We start from the raw sequence: 22,718 nt of genomic DNA on the forward strand, positions 1-22,718 counted from the left end.
GTAATTCAGGGGTAGCTTTGAAAACCTTACACCATAGAATATTCACAGTGATGATACAGTAATTATTCCTCAGAGACCACATGTTCTCATGCTCTGCACAGCTTTCTATGTTTTTTTCTTTTCACCTCTATCTCTATCTGCTGTTCCATCTTCTGTATCATCATCACACTTCCCCCTCTGTTCCTTCCAAGGACACATCCACAGGGTCACCATGGCATAAAGTATATATGGTACATATAGAAACAACAGGCCAGATGTGCTCTTTCTTGGCCAGGGGAATGTATTGAATGAGGTCAAGCATAAGTAAATTGACGGGCATTCCTCTTCTGTAGCATATTTGCTTCTTTCATTTCATACAATTACAACAAAACAGACACAATTGTAGCCAAATATATTGCCATGTGTCGTTTCCACTGTCCACTCAAGATGACCTGTGCCTCCATGCAGGCCCACGGAGCCCAATGACAGTTCGACAGCTGAGCAGAAGGCATCGGCAAGGTGGCTTATGACAGCAACACAAAAGCGCTACTGTTTAGTCAAGTAGGCTGTATCATACATTAAGGCTGCTGCTGCATCGGCCTGCCACTGAGCTGAGGTAACCATGGCAACAGGCTGCTGGGAGACAGAGCAACGAGAGTCAGCAGGCTAGAGTCAGCGGGCCTTCAGCTTTTGAACACCAAGAGAGATTAGCTCAAAGTAAAACTCTAAACCTCACAGTACACGCAGCTCTATGACGGGTATTGATGTTAGAGGAAGTGGAAAGTATGAGCAATGGGGATACATGGAGTTTTTTTCAGGCGAAGATCCAACCCAGTAGTTGACATCAAAGTACTTGTGCAAAGCACATCCTCTTAAACCCAGTGCTCATGGCAGTATGAAATGCTAAAATTATGCAGAAAGCATTGAGCAGCTGAAAGCATGGATAGCGGGACACGTCAGCAATCAGAGTAAATTGCATCACATGTGAACAGTGGATCAATTGTGAAAATTAATTACACTTTTACAAGATGTAAAACTCGTTGCCACAGTGTCTACTGCACATTGCCATGGCAATGGGAAACAATGAGTGTGAGCGAGATAAAAGGAGGAGAGCAGTGCTTACAAAATAAACCAAGGCCAAGATGAGGAGGCTCAATGAGATACAGAGAAACACACACACACACACACACACACACACACACACACACACACACACACACACACACACACACACACACACACACACACACACACAGAGGGCTGGAGGAACAAGGACAAAAATAAATCAATAGGTAGAATTCTGGACAGGAGGCAGGAGACAGAGCAGAGATGAAGACCGATATCGGAAACGTACAGAAGCAACAACAAGCCGCACGCCGATTGAGATCAAACTTTACAAGGCTTTTAGGCTAGTCTGAAAAGGCAGGAGTAAAATATTACAACCAAAACATCAATGGACGTTAGCGTGGTAATGCTGTGATGTGTAAGACTAGAACCGACAGTTTACTGAGGAACAAACGTACGCAATGATCCTTTAATTGCCTCTGCAAAACATCAGAGTGCATCACCTTCCCCAGCTGGAATCGCTCTTCAAGTCTGTGGCCTCTTTTTTTACGGGGCAGAGTGTGGTGATGAACCCTTCAAACTCTAATGTTAATGTGATCTTTCAGTGGGGTTAGAAATAAAAGACCACATGACTGTTAGAATCACTGGTGCTGTGTGGCCCTAGATTAGCTTCAGTGTCCTACAGAGGCATGTTTAAAAGGTGGCTACTCTGTAAAAGTTCATTAATGTCGACAAATGTCCATAAACCACAGGTCATAATGTGATTTCGAATGACTTTGTATGTTTCTATAAATGAGACATGTTAGTTTCTCCCTGAGCCACGATAAACAAACAAGAGCAAGATTTTATGTCAGCTGTTTCCTATGGGTTCATTAAAACTCTACTATAGATATATATAGGATAATATAAATGGAACAATATATATATGTGTGTGTGTGTGTGTGTGTGTGTGTGTGTGTGTGTGTGTGTGTGTGTGTGTGTGTGTGTGTGTGTGTGTGTGTGTGTACACTATGTGTATACTATATGACACAGATGACAAACCAAAACCCCACCTCATTATAGGACCTTAACAGCCGTCATACAGGGACAAGAGACAAGAGAGACTGTGTTCCATTAGGTCGGTCATTTGAGACAGGCAACGGTGACGTGAAGGACAAACAAACAACTGCACATCGCGGTGCAGGGCTGATTGCAGCAAACACGTGGCTCCCTGAACTCGTACACCTGCAGCCCGACGCTGGGCGCCCTGAAGGAGCTCCAGTGGGGATGCCAGCGGCTTCACCTGCAGGCAGGAGCAGAGTGAGGCAGCCTGAATCCACAGCTCCGAGCTGCTCCCAGCGTCCCAGCGTCCCAGCACACGGATCATACTGATGCCGCCTGCACGTCCCAGATGGGACAGATGGGAGAAATCACTGCGAGCATCTAAAATAGAGAGATTTCCTTTCAGATGATATCAAAATGAAATGAGTGCTTTGAGAACCTGTATAAATATACAGTAGGCGTCTTTCACACAGCTAATTACTTTTTGCAATTTTTGTAATTGCTTTCGAAAGTATTGATTATTTAATTCATAACTGGTTTTACTAATGGGCCTTTTCTCCTCTCTACTTCCAAGTCTTGCTGAGACATTTTTTAATTGCAATTTTTTTTTTCTTTTTCTATTTTTTTTTCTTTTTTTTTTTCTTTTTGCAAACTCCAGCACAACCCAGCCCCCGAGGAGCTGTACTTTCTTCTCCCCAAATATCAATCACTTCAATGAGATTGTTCCATTAAAAGAGCTTTAATGGGCCTAATCACTGAGGCGGGAGATGAATACTGAATCAATTTAAAAGATTTGTGTAAGAGGAGACACTGACACTGACACTTTCACATGTAAAGGCTGCTTAAAGATGATTGACAGATTACTGTTTATCATAAAGGTGTGGAGATAGATTTAATTTCGCTGCCTGCTCATAAAAGTCATAATATGGACAGAGAAAATGCTGCAGTGGAATGAGTGCGCTAAACTTGAATTCATGACCAACTGAACTGAAAATCTGCGCAATTTATTCTATTAATGTCCATTTTATTTATTCTAAACCACCTCAAGTCATGCGATAGAGGTGACTCCTGGGTGAAAAAGAAAAGCGGTTAAAAAAGCATCACACAAACGTCAACATCAACCTGTTTTTCAGTCTTTCGGCTGAAGTGAGACAGTGTCAGGTCCACACGGGTCACGGAACATTTTGTGTTCGTGCTCCTCTGCCTCCCTGTATTTCTGTCACTTGCCAGCGCTATGAATTATTATTTGGGAGAGGCAGACCTCAGCGCGGGAGCTCCCCGGTGCCTAAAGATCGCGTGGCTGCTGTCGAGGCTGACAACTTCACCTGGCTGTGGTCGAGTTTTCTGCTCGGCCATGAGTGGAAGGCGGAGGACGGTGGAACAGGGGCGAGTGGCGACAGCCGATGCATATTTTACCAGAGGCCTGTGGACACAGCAGACTGTCGGCTGAGGGACGGGAGAGGAGAGGTGGGCGATGCTCTGGAATCATATCAATGCCTTCCTTCTAAGAAAGTGATCCAACAAAACTTGCACTAAACTACTGTACCTTCCTCTTGCCTCACATTAATTGCAGCCCTTTCTTAATATTCCTTTTGTCATTAAATGCACAGAAGGGTTAAATTAGCTGTTGGTGGTTAGATATCACTCCGTCCTCATACCTCCATAGCTACTGAATGTCTTTGAGAAGGTCTCAAAGTGATGAGTCATGCATCTCTGTGCCTTTGGTGGCTACAGCCTAAATTGACGAATCACAGGATTTAAGGAAAAAAAAAAACTTTCCTGGAAATATAGTCCGTGCACGCCGCATTGAGCCGCTACGGGCCGCCAGTTCCACAGTCTGCGGTTTGTGCTTAAAATCAAATTTTATTTACCGCTTAAGTGGTCTTTGTGTTTTGCTGGGCAGAGCAGTCTTCCGTAAGTGAACCCTTGGCATTTCTCGACAGGGCGGCTACGTCTCGGCGCCACTGAGCGGCAGAAAGCTTCTGTTCCGGTTCACGTGCGTCGCCCTCCGCTCCTCGGTGGGATTATGATCGCTCTGCGAGATGTCAACAGGAGTTAATGAATATCCCCTTTCACAAAGCCTGAGTAATCCTGCCAGCAAAATGCCCCCCTCCTCGTTGATAAGATCTGCCATAATACCAGAAGGGAGGCCGTTGGCACCCAGCTCTCATCCACAGAGGGATTTTTCATGCTTTGATGCCCTAAGCCACATTCCTGTATTTTGTTATTTTGAAACACTGCGATGAAATTAGATGCAGATATTATTGGGGGGATTTGATGCTGAGTGCGGCAATGAAACGGTCTAGCTGCTGCTTAATCTACCCTTCAGTCTACTAGCACTGCTCTGTCTCATTTTATCAGCTCCTTTCTTCCTTTTTCCCCCAGATCAGCCCAACTGCACCTTTCTCCTGCTTTTGTTCCAGACTCCTCCAAGGTGTGAATCAGTAATTGGTCGATATCTTTCACATAATCCCTTTGTGGTGAAAAATGCCCAATTTTTTTTTGTAATGAAAAACCCAAATTTGCATTTTAAAACACTGTGCTCATTTTTGAAGACTTTCATTGTATTTAAATGTATCGACTCACCAGGCCCAGATCTTGGTGTTGCATTATTTTTGTCTCAGACTGTCCGTGCTCCTTTCATCTATTTTTGAATCTCTGTGGCTACTGTGCAGAGAAGGTGTTACATCCACCAGTTTGCTAATTCTAGGTTCCAAACGCGTTCTCCCTTGACATGTCAAAAAGTTGGCAATAAAAATCATCCTAATTATACATAAGTATAAACCATTTTAAATAATATGTAATAAACGCATGTCATCAGACACAGTCCTGAAAAAATGTGCTATTACAGTATATTGCAGTTAATGTAACAGTCACAACAAACTCAAAGCATATGAGTTCCTATAAAACATGACACAAAGAAAGACAGCTGGTCACAAATGGACTCAAACCCAGGGCCCTACAGTATAACGCAAATTGTTACATCATCTTTGCAAAATGATCTTTGGGTACATTTTGATATTGACTAATGTATTGCCTGTCCTGTTTCCAGTCCACCTACAGTTGATAGATGCTCAGAAAACCACAGATGCTCATAGTACGAAAACAATCACAGTCCAAAGCATCTCACATGTGATCTGATCATCATCTGCAGTTACATTTACGAGTGGAACAGCTAATGGAAAATCTCTGTCAGACACAGATATGATCGTTACCTCGCCGCTTTTCCCCTGGTACAGCGTTTACGGCCTAATGAGGCCCACCACATCTTAAAAAGCCATCCACGGAATGAGGCTTGTTTTACTGCACATCACTTCGTCACTAGGACGAGAACCTGCTCCATTAAGTGTCGTTTGGTCGATTAAATCCCAGCCTCAGCAGGCGCTGATGTACATGATGTCCAGTCGATGGTGGTCATTGGCACATTGTTCGGCTACATTAGGGCTCTTTCAATGGGTCTTATGACTCATTGGCAACTCATTTATGAATTAATATACTGTTGTTTACTGTATAGGCATGTTATCTCATATAAGCCAAAAATTAAAAAAAAAATGTTTGTGTTTGTTCATCAGATTAAAGGCAGATCTTCAGAATTAAAAGTGTCTCCAATTTCCACTATGTCTAATTTGATCAAGTGTCCAGATTGGAGTATGTGTTACAATTAACTCAATTCTTTTGACTTAGAAAGACGTACGGCCATCCACGGATTTAGCACATAATCAGTAATGTGTAATTAGTATAATCAATATTAGTGAAATCAAACCTTCCCTTGCGGGGCCCGTGGGCTCCCCCAGCAATAACGAGGTTGGAAAAACAACAGAGCACTTAACTGCTTCCCTGCCGGGAACACACGGATGCAGCAGTTCCAGGTTCAAAGGACTCCAGTATTAGTGCTTTCTTATTTTTCAACAGTGTTTCCTAATCATCTGAGCGCAACACACACCCCACTGTCTCGCAGGCTTTCATCTCATTCTAAATAGGACAAAATTCTTGTCGTGTCTAAAAGCAGTCATCATTACTGCGCGCTTCCTGTCAGAGCCGATGCCACTGTGGGAGTGATCGGAGTTCAGCATTGTCTGATCTGGCATAGGCTGGTTTCCATCTGTCACTAATAGCAAGTGATCACAGGGAGATTTCAAGTCTCTGCTTCGCCTCTCACATCCACTGCTAATTCACTGGCAAATTGATTCCAAACGTCGCGACGGCGCAAATTGTTTGCTTACTTGTGTTTTTACTCTCTGCATCCTGGCTTTTAAGGAGCCTGGCGTTCAAGCAGAGGAGGGCTCGTTTGTGTGCTTCGCTTGCCTTGTTAACCTTGTTTGCGTCTTCTGCTGCAGTTCATGAGTACTTAGATGGAGATAATTTGAAGTGCCGGGCCTCCAGGACCCAAAGTAAACACTGGAAAAGCTGGATTTAACGTGAGTGGTTCCCGAGAGAAACAGTCAGCCTTGTGTCGGAAACTAAATCAAAAACACAAATCAAAGATGATGAATGCGTTGGGTTTTGTCAAGGGAATGTGCACATACAACATGCACATCCTGCCCTGACCCACAGCTGCAGGTGCAGCGTCCACTTCCCTTATATAATGAGGATCATGTTTCCATACTGACACCTAAAGGTCCCGCGTCCACCAAACGACGCACAAACGCGCAAACTAAACTGCAGGAGGACGCGTTCCACGGGAACACAAGCGCGGACACCTACTGTACCATCATACTTCATCAGGAGCTGGCTGTGTTTGGATAACCCCGGAGCTAAATGCAAGCAGTGGAAACAAGCCCTCGTGAAGGGAGAGAAAATAGTTTACAGGAAGTAGCTCAGATTGAAACACACTGGTGGCTTTACACCCCGGACAGGTCACAACTCATTAATAAAATAGCAGCGTTTGTGATTGTCATTCACGGCACATTCCTTTTGATATGAAGAGCTCTGACCAGCGTGACACAGTGTGACAGGACCAGGGCCCTATCAGCACTACTGCACACACAGACCCAGCTAAAACACCGCGGCTGCACTTTCTGAATGGGCCGCCTGTCACCGGCTCAAAATAACATTTTAATGCACGCCACCAGTCCTACACAGCAGTTTTCCCCCCCCATTCATCAATTCAGCATCCACAAAATCCCGAGCTTAAGGCAAGTGCATGTTTTTTCGGCTCTCTCGCTCCTCCATCGCCCCATCTCGCTTCCAGCTTCCCCTCCCTCCGTCCGTATGAAGCTGTTCCAGCATGTGATCAAAGCGCAGCGAGCACAAGAGTTCTTTCCTCCCTCTGTCAGAAGCGACGAGACGAGGGAAACAAAGGCCCCACAGTTTTCTGCCGCGAATAACCTCCTCGCGGCCTCGGCCCGTGGCGAAACCGCGAGCTGGGCGGGATGGAGCCAGAGCGGCGGGCGTGTGCCGCCACTTGTTGGGTCTCTGTGGTGGTAAAAGGATGCGGCTTCTAATTAGCTCCTATTCACGCCAAATGGGGAAGCGGGCGGCCTGCGCACAACGGCAGCTTTAAAATGTGTCACCGCCAAAATAGAAGCACAGGTTGCAAAGAGGCAGCATCCAGGCAGGGGAGGAGGAAAAAACAAACCACTCTGATCACTATCCTTGGGTTTTTACAGAGACGCCATCTGACCATCTATCGCGCGCTCAGGCAGCCATTCAGCAGAATTGTGAAGGATGATCCAATTTCCCCTGGAAACCGGTTCCACGGAGATAATGTCTTGAAAGAAGCAAAAGTGCATCTGGATTCAGCGTTAACGCTCTTTCAACTTTCTGTTGCACCGCGTCCATTTCCTGTCTTCCGCACTCGCAATCACCTCCATCTGCCCTCCAAACCAGCCTTCACGCTCAAACTGCTTACGCCTCGTATTGTGCGGCGCTTGGGCCGGAATCGGTTTGTATTCAGCCTTTCAGACATGATGCCTCAATCCAAATAGCATGTGAAGGTCCAGCAGCCTCTGGCTGACGGCAGAGCTGGACAGGGACTAGAAAGGGAGCAGGGGGCTTTGCGTTTGATATCACTTGTTCCAAATTTGCCTCCAGCCGTGATGGAGCCTGATGAGAAATGTCTGTTGTTGTGTGGGTGTTCATGGATATAATAGCCAATAATGAGGGTGGGTTTACTATTTCTGGAGAAAGCAAAAGTGATTGTTTAGTGATGGTATAAGTGAAGCCACATCAACCAAATCTTCTTTTACTTTAGTTATATTGGTGTGAATGTCAGCAATTGCAGCAGTGTGACTCTCTGGTCACCCAGTCCCTCCTCAGTGTCTGCCAGGCAGAGGGGAAACTGTGTGGCTCATTATCCTCCATTAGGGTTTTTGGCTGAATCAGTGCGGAGGCAGCGCTGGGCCGTATAATGAGCGCGGCTGAAATCACAGAGGACCGGCTGAAGCTAACAGCCGCATGGAGCAGGTGCCACTCCATCACCGAGCACGCCATTCCGGCCTGCATCGCCGTGGCGACGGAAGAATACAATTGCATATACACAAACAATACAAATGCAGCGTCACGCCGGCGCCGCCGTTCGAGGAAGATGAAAAGCAGAAAGGAACGGCGGTAATGAACAGAGCCAGGCTCCCAGCTGTAATGAGGCTGATGCTACCTGACAGACCCAGTCAGGACTGACTTCTTGCACTATTTCCTATTTTTTTTTTTCCTTTCAGAAAAGTGCTGGCACCGCAGAGATCTCACTTACCCGTACTAAACACTTGTCACAAAGCTTTGTCTGCTGTACAGAGGACAGCGGCTCATCTGTCTTGATTCCTGTCTCCTTCCCTGTCTCTCGGCCTCCGAGGCTCCACTAGGATTGTTCTTCGGGGGCACTCTGGTGCGTCTGTGCCAATTAGGCGACAGCGATGGGCTTTTCGAGCCTCCATTTTCTATCATGGAGCTCAGGAATGAATGTAAAAGCACCCTCTCATTGTGCTCTTTCCTTGGCATCAACAGATAGGCTCTTGTCCAGGCTCCAAATATACATTTTGCCAGAATGGCAGTGCTCTATCGCACATTATCACACCTTGGACGCTGGAGACTTAGCTCCATTAACCTTTCCAGATTTTGAAATGTTATCACCGAATAGTGTTCATGCTGCAGATTAATGCGTCGCGTTGTTCATAATTAGTGTCATTCCGTCTGTATCTGTTTGAACAGATATTTGGAAGCATGGAGAGATATGGTTTGCACAGTGTCTATTTGGCTAAAGGCGACGTTTTACAGCGTTTGAAACAGGAAACACATGACACTGACCATGCAGTAAATCTGATAGCTCAACAAATCACTTCTAATAATAAGTTTGATGTACTGTAATTGCAGATGTATGTTTTGTAAGAATATGCATATCAGATGATAAAGCAAGTAAGTAGGGCCCACTTTTGAAATATTTTTTGACTGCAACATGTTTTATATTTTACAGTGTGACAGTGAGTGTTTGACTGAGGTGTGTTCCTGCTTCAGCATGCTCAAGTGTAAATTATTATTGTTCTACAAAAAACCTTTAGACTCTAGCATCACATTTATTTCATGCAGCACTAAAACTAAACAAATTACATTTTGTAAGCAGCAAAAGAATGTTACGTCAGCAGATACAAAGTCAACCAAATCTCCACTGTGTTTGTAATGTAAAAGCCAAACATGAACCATGAACCAAACATGACGCGCTTGGTTCACGTCACACACACGGGGGACAGTGAACGCCACGCGCTGCAACCTCGGCCCGTCACCTCACAGCGACTTCACTGTGGCACAAACCCTATGATCCATCGCGATGCCTCCCTCTCATTGTTGGCTGTGGGCTCACGGACCGATGCACTCTGCGGAGGGCTTAGGCTGAGATCTGTTCACCAGCTCAGCCATCTAAGCGCTACAAATGACCCACAATATGCTAGAGTGCCCACAGGGGAAATAAAGCTTCCAGACATGAGACTCCATCACCACCGCGCGCGAGTGAGGGAAATGGAGGGGCAGAGAGCGTTTAACCATGCTTGCTTCACTGGCCTCCCGTGTCTTGTTAAAAGCTGATGGCCACTTATGACAGAAGAGATAGCCGGGATGATGAAATGCAGCAGGCCAAGAGGAAAGGGGTTTGGCTGAAGAGGTCTGAGGAAGTGATGGGAAAGAAGCTGCGAGAGCAGATGGGAGATTTGAATGGCCGTAATGGAAACACGGGGAAAGCTGTGCCTGTGGCCTGACGGCGCCTGCGTGTGTGGAAGGAGAAAAGAAAACCACGGTGCAAAGAATTACGCTACTGGATCCACTGCTGTAAAAAGTGTGAGTCACCACTTGCAGTAGGTCGCTGCAGATACTGGATTCCTGCAGCTTCCTCACACCAATAACATGGTGCCGTAGTGAAGCAATTCGAGGAAGATCTGACGAGTTCTCACCTCTCCATTCTATGAGAATCACTGTAAATGCTTGTGTTAATATGTGAAAAGCCGAGAATTGGTTTGAAATACGATCTACAAAGATCCGACCTTGTCCGGTCGCTGTCACAGCAGTAGCGAAGGGTTAAAGAAGGACTGTATGAAAACAGTGGCCTCACACAGTTAACCTTTAAACACAACCTTACTGACTGACGGGTCATGAGTAGCGGTCACTTCAGACCAAACGGGCTCCTGTCGAGTTCCGAGTGCTGTGCACGCGGGCGGCCTGTCAGAACACACATGTCGGCAGAGCCTTGTCGGTCGTCGCCCTGCAGGGAGAAGGTCAGCGCCTCGCTGCTCCAGAAGCTGCGTGAGCGTCTCCGGAACCGGTCCCGCCCTCATCGCCGCCGCCCGTCACAGGGAGACAGCAGGTTCCGGGTCTGACGTGGCGTCTTGGTGCGATTCATATAGATCTGCGTCGCGCCACAGCACGTGCGCTCACGGCCGCGCCGGCCTCGCAGCAGGGGACGGCCTCATCGCTGCAGCTCCGCCGCGTCGGAAATGCACGGAATTCAGAACATAAAAAGGCAACGCTACCGCTAACGTCTGTGACTCGTTTCAAAGGCAGCGCTGTGTAACTCAAAATAAGTGTAAGGTAGAATAGGGTTTTAAGTGCAACAGTTTTACATGTGCCTCAAGGACTAGATCATTTAAAAAGATGATAATAATACAGTATGTAAACATGTTATTCTGTTATGCTTTTACGTGCTGACTACTAGACCTTAGTCTAGTCTTCTTTCATTGTGCATATGATCCTCCTGTAGCGGAAATGTTTGTATGTTTGTCCGTTGCTTGTGTGTTTTTTCTGTTTTTCGCTTGTTTCTTGGTGGTTCCTGTTCTTCCAGTTCCTTGACCTCCAGTTTGTTTTGCAGCAGTTTGAACATCAGTTTCCCTACAGTAGTTAGTCAGGATTTGTGTCTTTGTACTTCAGTATTTAAAAAAAGAGAGAGAGAAGGTTTAACAGTTGTTGTCGCCTGATGTCACATAATGAAGAATCTGCTGTCCTCGTCTCAACCAAACTGAGAACAGTTTCACATGCGTAGGTATCACTGTTCTGTTTAAATTGACTGAAATTTGGCAAGAGGCCAAACTCTGAGGTGTCCTTTTCTTTTCTCCTGTGTTGCAACCTGCACTGACATGTTCCTTCACGTGAGCATATATGTTTGTTGGTGCCAGTCCCACCTCCTGCTGTTAACGCTTGCGGGGATTTGGGCCGTCTTTGTGTTTAAGGTGCGAGCTCAGGGACTGATCATCTTGTGTCGAGCTGTCAAAAGGATTTCTCCAGCCAGCTGCAAACGTACGGACACGTGTGTGTGTGTGTGTGTGTGTGTGTGTGTGTGTGTGTGTGTGTGTGTGTGTGTGTGTGTGTGTGTGTGTGTGTAGGTCTTGGCACGTACTGCACGAGGATTTGCAGTTAAGTGCGCTATGTATAGCGTATAATATATATACGCTATACATATATAATATATATATTGTATGTGAAAAAACCCGCACTGGTAAACGCACTCATCCAAAATATTCTCACTTCACATGAGGCAGATTTCAATTTCAAGCCACTAGAAGTCATCGTGTGTCGCATCGACCGGAAGGAGGTACGTGAACGTCCAACCTCGCGACCCCCCGCGTCCGTGTGAGCACCGCCGGTGTCTGCGTGCGCTTTGTTTGCATGTTCCACAGGACAAAACCGAGGCAAACATAAAAAGAGGAGCTTAGCGGCGTGACTGTTTTATGCCTTGCACATAATGACAAAGTGTCATATCTGCGCCCCGTGGAGGATACCTGCTGTCACATCTTCAGTGCATGTGCTCTCAGATATCCGCCATCCCCGCAGCAAAGCCAGCTAAGCCAGGTGCCCTCGCTCCTAAAGATAAACCCCCAAAGCTTGACTGACAGCTCGAACACTGTGAGACCGCACGGAGGCGTGCACACATTAAAAGTCCGCTTCTCACTTTCCTGCCTTGCATGTATGTACACTATATACGTCTGTATTTACCCAGTCATGACGTTCATACCTGTATCTAGTATATCAGCTGTATCAGCTGGGTCACCTTTCTCTTCATGGAGCAGATGCACAGATTTTTCACATGGATCATTAATGCCAACAGGAGCATCAAGGTTGTTTTTTTTTTGTAAGAAACCAAAGATGAATGATTGTCCTTTTCGTTAGTGAGCACTCACTTGACAGACTGTAAGAGCTACGGAGAGGATGGAGTGATCTTCTCTGTGTTATCAGGGAGAGTTTAAATTTGGGTAAAGTACATGAGTCTCTGGATGAATTCTGGGTCATGCAGGATCTACTGTACTAAAGTGTCCTGACCTTCTCTGTGTATCCAGGTCAAGTCAGTATTTGGACAGAAATGGTTCAAGCTCGTCACCTTTATCGACTAGAAATAAATCTGAAGAAAGGAGGTTAAAGAGCAGGCTGTCTATCAATAAATTAATATTGAGGTTATACTGTTACTGTTGCTGCCCATATAAGATGGGCAGCAACAGTAAAGTGCCCTTCGATGCATGAACCATGGGAACCAAGAGTCAAACCACCGGATCATAGAGATGGTGTTACCATTAACACTGACCAACCTTCATGTTGGTCCGTTAATGGTGGGATTTAAACTCGTGAAGTCTGGTATTCTAAAAATAAACCACACCTTGATTGTTTCGCTTTTAAATCCATTTAATTATGGAAACTGGCGCGACACCAAAATCCTTGAGCGACAGACGCCACATTTAGTTTGCTTTAGTCAGCAACGCTACTTTTAATGGACTTCCACCGTTGATGCACTTGACGGGGGTCAACAACCGATATTTGTTTGCGCGCTGCTAAGAGAATAAAGGCAAAAATAAACATTTGGCCTCAGGATTTAGCAAACAGCCGCTGACGAATGGGATCAGAAATCAAGAGCATGAAACTAATGAATAAAGCAACAAGCCAGTTTCGCGACTTTACGATCTCCACGCGAGCACATGGTACCATATAATACACACAGCCTCTTCACCCCAGCGGCGTCTCAGCAAGTCGCATCTCATTCATGTGAGTCAGAGATCTCTGTTAGACGTGTCCCATGCGAGCGCAACAGCTCTCGTGTGACAGTGAGCAGCAAATCATGGGCACAGATTAAATAATCCCCCATCAGTCAAATGCTGAAGCGTTGACTCATGGGCTTCTGTCTGGGCTGCAAACTTCTCTCTAGATTGTCATGTATGAACCCCTAAGAGCCCAGAAGAATTCTTACATAAAGGATAGAAATCCAGGATAGACCCCATGTGCATGATAATGTGATTTCTCTCCTTGAAGGCAAAAAAAAGCCTCACTATTGTCAGTCTGAGCATAGTCTTAGCATAAAAGAGCCTCCCTCCCCCCATGATCAACCTGTCACATCCCATGCACATTCCAGCAGACATAGCAGGCCGCGATGAGATTTGCATCGCGATTCCATGGCTTTGTATTGAAAGGAGATGCTAAGAGAAAGGAAACATCCCGGAGCCGTATCCCGACGCCGGCGATCCTGAGAGAAAGGCAGCGCGTCAGACGAGAGACGGGGATGCGAGAGGCCCCGCGGCCGAGGAGAGGTGAACCGCACCGTGGGTCAAGCGTGGACTCGCGCCCCGTAGCGTTGGCCGGGGAAAACACCGCTAATTTGATCAGAGTAGGTCAGGTCAAATGTATGTGCAGGACTCACGGGCAAGTACGCTTCAATAGCGGCACGCGCGCACACGGGCCCACACGCAGCCCGCTCAGGGTTTTGGCAAAGGTGCGCGAGCTGCTGCAGCACTGGCAGGACGACAAACTCAAAGGCGTGAGGGGGGGGGTTCAGCGATTCATTTGGAAACATCTGGGTCCACAATCAGCCGCCACCTCCCTCTAATTAACTTCCCCTGCGTTCTTGGGTTTTCTCCTCCATCCTGTCCCTTCTGTCTTGCTGGTTTTCCAACAACAAATCCTTCCTCTACCTTTCATCGCCTCAGCATCCTCCTCTCCTCTCCTTTGTCCCTGCACCAAAAGGCCCTGTGTTTCTGTGGTTCGGCTCTAATGGAGGCAAATAAAGGAGCACACACACTAGCACACAAACACAAACACACACACACACACACACACACACACACACCAGGAAGACACAAATACACACACACACGCAGTTTGATGTAAGGTTGGTTTCTAATGCCATCGTCATGGTAACACTCCCTCGCTCCTTTGCTCGAACGATCGCGGCGCATATCCCGGGAATCTGTGTGGATTGTTATGTAACTACACAACCCCCCACGCACACGTACAAAGAGATGGACAGAAAGACGGACAGACAGAGGGGAGTGAGTAAGAGTACGTACGACCACATAGTGAGAGCATCTGTCATCAGCGCTGTACCTTTCCCTGTGACAAGAACAGTATGTACGGCTGTGTTGCTTCAGCATCATTATAAAAAAGACTCACACACACACACACACACACACACACACACACATACACACACACACACACACACACACACACACACACACACACACACACACACACACACATCCGAGGCTATACAGCATAGCAAGAGGAGGAAATAGCTATTTCACTAGTTATGGCAACACCAATGACTCATGTATCAGCATACTAATTACTACTCTTCCCTCCCTGAGAGCTCTGTACATGGAGCTGGTGTTGGGTAGAGTGGGGAGAGCAGGGCTGCACAAACCAGAATGAGGTCATTAGAGGCATCTCTGTAGATGTAATGTGGTAATTTCTCATAGCGGGGCAACGTGGCAGGGAGTCATGGAGGAAACAGGAGCAGAGAAAGCAGCTTGTGACGGCCTGCGTCTACGCAGCATATGGGGTGTGAAGAGGTGAGCAAAGTGCAAGTGTAAACATGCATGACTACATAATATACTGCACACCCTTATGTTTAAATCCTTAGCCATTGATTTGACTTTGACGAAATCCAGTATTTGATTAGCAGTTTGTCAAGAGCGTCAGTTGCTTTCATGCCTCATAAATGAAGTTCACACCAGGATGTACAGAATGCAATGCACTAGACTTGCAACCTGCGTGATGTCCACAAGAAGGTGCTGTTTAGTCACTGTCACAAAAACCTATGGCACCAACAACAGCATAAATATTAACACCTAAAGACACATAAATATTCTTACAGGGTGAATGAAACATGCAAACACACATTCTGTCTTAAATATATATATATATATATATATATATATATATATATATATATATATATATATATATATATATATATATATATATATATATATATGCCTTTTTAAAATTTTTAAACTGCTGGGTATGTGTCCTTACAGTGGAACAAGACGCCTGAAACCTGTCACTCACGTTGGACCCTTAATCATTTTTTTTTTAGGTGAATTGCGTTCAGAACAGGCTGGATATATTGTCTCTCACTTTATTATGCAACACTTTATGTCGTGGGGTTTATTCGTGTTGTGTTTGAGGTGTTTCTTCAGTTTAATGGTTTTCCTGGTGATCCCGGAGCCACAGGGTTTCCCTGCCAAAAACACTAGATGACAGCTTTTTCTTCCATTCCCTGCAGCCCTAAAGCACATAATTTGGCAAGGAGCTCACGCATCTCTAAATGCACTGCTGGTGTGCGAGCGTCCTCCACGGAAACAAGAATATTTGGGGTAATCCCACGGAGCGTTAGGTTGGTCCTGTCGCCATCGTGAAGTTGTTGATGAGCACACAGGGTTTAGTGGTGAATGGCCTAGTTTGCTGCTGCGCATCTCCTCGATTCGCCTCCTGAGGAGGCGAGGAGGGAGGGTGTCGGCCGTTATGCTAATTCAAGGCCTGTGGCCGGCTCAGGGTCGACCCCTTGAAGCTGACGCGCTGGTGAAAGCCTCCTAAAGGCGCCGCAGGCCAATCGTCCCCTCGGCCGCCGTACGAGAAGAGCGCGTCCGCCCGCGTGTTCGCGTGCGATTGTCCGCGTTTGAGTTCCCGATGCCCTGGCGCGCCGCCGCGCTCCTACGCCAGGCAATTTCCTGCAAAGCCATCGGAGTGTGACGGCAGCAGGTGCCTAATGGGCAGAGCTTGGGAAGCAGGGCATTACCAAAATCCAGGAAACTCAATTGTATTAATCCTCGGGATTAGCAGCTTTAATTCTCGACACGTTTCCAGTTTAAAGTCTTATTTTCTCGCTGAAAATGGGAGCGGCGCGTGACGGGAATGCTTAACCATCTCTAGTGTTTTAGTCTTTAAAGGCTGCCTGAAGTTCGTTCTGCAGATGCAATGACACTATTTCTGGTTCTGTGATGTAAAAAAAAAAATGGCTTCTGCCCAAAAACATGAAGAGAAATATGTGAGTTCTTTCAGCAGGTGTGTGTTTTACCTGCCAGTGCCTTGATGCGCGCGGCTCTTGCTAATTAACGCAACGATCGGTCCCTCGTTGATGCTGCACACTCGTTCCCTTAACCCCACTTTGCGCGTGCGTCCTCCTTAAGACCAGTGACGGCTGTCAGCCTCCATCCCCCTCCCTGCCAGCGTCTCCTCGTCTCTCTACACGCGCCGCTTTGAAATAAGGGCTTTAGATTACGTGTGTGTGTGTGTGTGTTCTGAGTGTGCGCCTTATTGGAATTCATACGCCGTTGGTTGACTCCCTTCGTATAAACAGGTGGCTGTGTGGAGATAAAGTACGTGCGCGCGCACACAGGCACCTCCAGTGTAAGTGTTGGTGGGGATTTTTTTTTTTTTTTTCAAAATCCTAAAGCAGACGCGGGGACATTTATTAATCTCTCTATTTCAGAAGAAGAGCACCAAAGCCTTTCAGGTGCATGAGCAGGGATTCCTGAACAGATGTCACCTTGTATCCACCCACCGTGGAGCCGCAACAGCACAACAAACAAAAGCGGGCTTGTTTGGTCGCCGTCGCCGCAGCGGCGTGCACAATGAAAGGCCGCATCCCCGGCTTCCTGCCTTCTCCCAGTTGCACTTCCAGTTTATTATCGCGACTCAATTTTGACGATTTAGCCGACTCTGTTCACGGGAGCAGTTTGGATGCGACTGACAAAAAAAGATGAATGCGGTTTTCAAGTGGCGCGCCGGAGCTGTGCGCGCGCCGTGTGTACTTTTTGGATTTGTTTTATTTCTAAACGGAGGCGCACACAAATACACAAATCCTTTATTCAACTCCAACTGATTGTCATGGTAACAGGAACCCGACTGTCACCTTAGTGATCCGCAGTTCCTCTCAACGCGAACTGAGGATCAGAACAAAACGGAAGCGCTGGATGTACTGCTGTGCGTGTGTGTGTGTGTGTGTGTGTGTGTGTGTGTGTGTGTGTGTGTGTGTGTGTGTGTGCGTGTGTGTGTGTGTGTGTGTGCGCTCCTTCCTTTGATCTTAATAAAAGATGAGCGGTGTCTCTCCTGTCCGTGTCTCGGCTGCCTTTTCCTAACACTGCGTCTACATGCTGAACTTGCCACTTCGCATTCGGTGGCGAGACAACCTCAGTATCGATCTGTCATTTCAGAGGCTCAGAAACTCGGGCTGACGGCGCACGGGCAAATCATTGGAATTCATCACGACTGGACCGAGCAGGCCGTGCTGGAATCCTCCAATGCGCATGTTTAACAGTGTGTACCACTGTTGCATCCCAGAAAAGCCCTTCAGGTCATGTCTAACATGTCATGAGGCCTGAGAGGTGGGGACGTCGCCATTAGATGCTTGAACAGTGAGCAATAAACAACCAGAAGCTCCTTTAAGCAATAGTCATCACTTTAGAAGGGCTGCATGCGTCACTCAGCCCACAAAGCATTTATTCCACTGTTACTGTAAATGACTTGTTACTGTCCAAGGTCACGAATGAGCGTATCACTGTGGACGGCAGAGGAGAATAAAATACTGGTGTAATGTTCTATGTATTTTTACTGAAGTGAGACTTAAACAGTGGCTGAACTACGGCCCATCCGTAGGCCCTGATGGTCATACGTTAGCACCGCCACATGCCTCATATCACCGGAAAGCTGCAACTCTCATCTTTTCAACCATAATAACCATTTCCGGCATCGTGTGTGGTCTCATTGTGTCCGTTAAGGTCCGGCAAAAATAACCCAGTAAAGTATTTCGGTCCAAAACACAGGGTAAATCCACAGTGTTCCGAAAACTGCTTTTCCTTCTTTTCTATGAGCCATAACTCGCTAAAGCAGAAAGTAATATGGACAATTCAAGATGGATGCCGTTTCCCTTACGCAAGAAAACTGGAAAGGCCAAAGTATCGGGTTGTGTTAGCCATGAGAAGCAATCGTGTTCAGCTTCCTGAGAACCCCCCACCCCCGCTCTCATGCTCGTAGCATTAACCTGATCACATTTAGATCTACAGTGAATCTGACAGGTGGGGTGAAAGCTACAGTGCTACCTGTCCAAAGAGCCCAACTATTTACGTACACTCCAAAGAGTTGAAAAACAGCTTTCATTTGAATCTCTCAGTTTGTGTTAGGCGCAAATGCCCCTTGACTCACATGGAACGAGGAGGCGTACACTTCCAGTTCTGTTAGGATGAAGAGAGAATATTGCTTTATAATTCAATTATGAAAGGATACTATTAAGAAATACACCACATTCAGTGTTTATTAATACGTGTACCTAAGCAGCGCTGTACATTGCTCTCAGCGTGTCTTGTAATTTTCTGGCTTAAGGATCCCAAATCATTTTTTTTTAGCTTTACAACTGACTTCAAAGCAAAGGCTGAGATACTTGTTTACTTGAACTCTTCGTTCAATTATTAATGCTGGAAAATGATCCAATTATTATTTTTTGTTTGTGTGGCAAAGGAATGTGAATCCGTTCGGTACCTGGTTACGAGCGGTAACAGCTCAGTGTTTTTCAGCCTGGAGGGACTTTAGCTCATGCCTCCTTTAACGCAGCTTCCTTTTAATTATGTGTCTCCATGTGATCTTGTGTGCATCCTGCCACGACTGTTAAACTGATTAGCGTCCTGGGCATTTCTCTAGGGTATGAGCTGTACTATCTTGTCCTGGAGGCAGCGATGTAAAAACCCACATTCACATACAGTATATGCAAAGACTGAGCTGATGCTGGAGTTTGTCTTCTATTGTTCTGCTTTCCACACCAACAGGTTCACGTACTTTGTGTGACTGGATCACTGGCTACAGCAGTTGAATGACCACATGTGGGTCTCTGGTAGATAAAGGAAACAGTCACTTACGTAACGCAGCGCAAGAGCACAGTCTGAGGGGAACGTCCTTAAGTGGCCTCGTTAGCTGGGAGCTGGAGGGATTGCATCTAGGGGGCTGATTTCATTTCCGCTTCTATTCTTTCCATCAATTGATTTTCTACTATACAGTTCAGATGTCAGAGCTTGTACGTCAGAGCTACTCTCTGTCTTTTCTGTGCCATTGGTGTAACTTCAGCTCCCTCTGCTGCTCATCTGCACATACACTGACTACTTCTTCCATCTTCAAACATCTTCTCCGCCATATGACTACACCATATGGTACAAGCATCATAGAGACTCTACATTATCATATACACATTAAAATTAGCCAAAATGAACAATTTACCCTTATTTGGGATGATGTGAGTACATTAACAATTAAAACTCAACTCGATGTAATGTTCCTCCTGTAGTTTCATGTCTTTTCTGCCACTAACACTCATCTCACTGAGCAGGATTGTGATTTCTTTTCATTCTATTATCACCCTCTATTTTAACACACTCTGTTTCAATGCTTACATTTATTGGTCGTCTAATTTACAGACGCGTGGATTCAAAGAATCGATCATTCAAGTGCAAGTGTTTTTGCGTGTGCAGGCCTAATGTGTATCATTCATCCCTGTGAGACAATAGAGCAAACCAAACACTAGAGGAAGAAATGAGGGATGTAGATATGCATGGGGCATGAGTCTAATGTGTTGGGCTTTGCTTCTAGATACAAACATACCAAAAACAACCGTGTAACTACTGTAAGCATCACATATATCGCTCTCTTTACTCTGTAGGAGCAGATAAGGTGAGTTTCAGATGTGTTTTTGTATATAGAAGCTGCTGTAATCTCCCTCCATCTCTGTCTCTCTCTTGGATCCTCATTTCTCATCTCTCCCCTCCTCCCTATCTGCCGCCTCCCTCTCCTTTTCACCTCTGTCACCGTGCTCCAGCTGGCGCGGAGAGATAACTCCGCTGCAGTCGCACGCTTTCGCCTCGCCGGCCGCGTGATGTCGCGCGGGGCGCCGATCAACTGCTGGATCATTAGTCGTGGAGATCATGAACCGAGGCGGCAGTCTTATCTGGTTTTACCGACTCCGCACCGTCCTGAGCCGTTCTACGGGCTGCACACTCCTGAGCATCTGCTTCATTTAGCTTAATCGAAATCAAAGCTCCGCTTAGGTTGAATGCAGAGCAACCGGTGTCCAGTTGCTCCTCCTCTGTCCCATTTAGACTGTTCTCGCTGCTAACGCACAAGTGTGGCGGAAGCTGTGCTCCGAAACGTGTGAAAGAGTTATTTTTTTAAACACGTTAGACACATTAGGATTCAAGCTGTTACAAGCTGTTACAATGCTTGGTGCTCAGGGAATGAATTGCACCTTGGTTGGTCCCTCCTGAAGCATTCACACCACCAGCTTCAGTCGCACACTGCCACCATGTGTTTGTGCCAGGTCTGAGCATCACTGCTTTCTCTGGCCTAACAGAGCTTTTATTTTGAAATACGGCACTAGTTTTACATTTAGACACACTACATACTGTATGTACAGTACAGTGAGAAACACCTTTCATCTTTTGCTGAGGTGGACGAACACTCTACTGATCCACATTATGGCAGACATATTCATCATGTGAACCCATGAAGCATCACCTCTCTACCTCCGCGCTGCCGCCACCTTCTGGCTGCTACGTAGCCTCGCAGCGTCCTCATCACTGACACTACTTTACTGTATGTACACAGAAAAAGGTTCACCAGTCTATTATCATCCGCCGACGTGCAGCGGCCTGTCAGAATGTTCTGGCAGGTCGTTTGGCTGCTACGTCTGACCTTTGTCAATGATCATCTTGCCTCCAAACTTCAAACGTGTTAACATTTCAAACACAAAGGTTAACAGGGGCACTCGGACCCTCTCCCCTTCGAAACAAACAGCTCAAATGGGAGTTCAACCTGGAAAGCTGTCAGTGAGTGATTTGAGGAGTGGGCCTATATAATGAGCTCCCTAAGGTTAGTCTGAATGATTAGGTAACGTGTGGCACATTAAACGTGAGGCTGCATCTTATTACTCATGGTCTGTGCCATGTCTACAATCACAAAGTGCTGCTGGCGTTTGAAGACATGCTCCCCGTTCGCCAGCAGGGGGTGCAGTTGTCCTCTCAGAAAGCTCTCAGGAGCATTAGTGGAAGTAATGAAGGTGGGGGAGCACTCCAGTAGAATCCAAGGTCATCCCGGCATATGAAGTCACTTTTTAACATAGTAATCACCACGATCAACCGAGCATCAGCTCTGACGTTGTGGTGACTCATTGCTGCTTATCTATTCTGAGAGCATCTGTCCTGTCATCGGCAGACTGATGAGTAAAGACCAACAGGTCTCATGATGTCAGCACAGGGACATGAGCTTTACAGACTCATGTAACAAGAAGTGCTTGCTCTATTATGGAGCCAGCGCCGTGTAAATAGCACACCTGATTAATATTTTATCCATGACCTAATCAAAAAAGCAATCATTTATTTAATAGACAGCTGAGGATGAAGGTTTAGAATTAGGACTAATGATTGCACTGCCATTACAGTTTTTGTGTAAAGAGGCATTGAACACTAATACATTACACAACAATGATGTGATTTATGCCATTAGTCCATGTGTAAATGGAGCTTCCTGTAATACTGCTGTACTGCTGGCATCACATCTGCACCAATATTTTGTATATTCATTACAAATAACTATTGTTTAAATTAATATTTTTTATATGCAGCGTAACATTGTGCATTCTCATGTTACACTGTAGAGCCACCACAGCTATAAATGATGTAATGCAGGGTGACGGTCAGCCTCATTCTTGGTCCCACACTACAATCTTGCCTCTGACCTAGTCCACTGTGCAATGCAACGCAAATTATCCAAGCAACACGTCAACCACAGCCGCTTCCTATTAGTGGTTGCTCTCGTCCTGTCATTTTCCTGGAGAACATTAATACTGATGCCAGGAGAGGAAAGCTGAGCAAGCTCTCAGGCTTTCTCTCCTCTCTCTCTCTCTCTCTCTCCCTCCCCCTCCC

General features: G+C 46.2%; 1 long non-coding RNA gene across 1 annotated transcript; it reads right to left on the reverse strand.

The window, feature by feature from the left end:
* Positions 1-2,668: 2,668 nt before the first annotated feature.
* Positions 2,669-17,383, reverse strand: LOC129604729 (uncharacterized). Its single transcript, XR_008695894.1, has 2 exons — positions 16,835-17,383; positions 2,669-4,120 (listed from the first exon to the last, which is right to left on the reverse strand). It is a non-coding gene; the product is annotated as an uncharacterized LOC129604729 (long non-coding RNA).
* Positions 17,384-22,718: the final 5,335 nt, after the last annotated feature.

This window comes from Betta splendens, chromosome 10 (genome assembly GCF_900634795.4).
Source record: "Betta splendens chromosome 10, fBetSpl5.4, whole genome shotgun sequence".
In the NCBI taxonomy this organism is placed as follows: domain Eukaryota; kingdom Metazoa; phylum Chordata; class Actinopteri; order Anabantiformes; family Osphronemidae; genus Betta; species Betta splendens.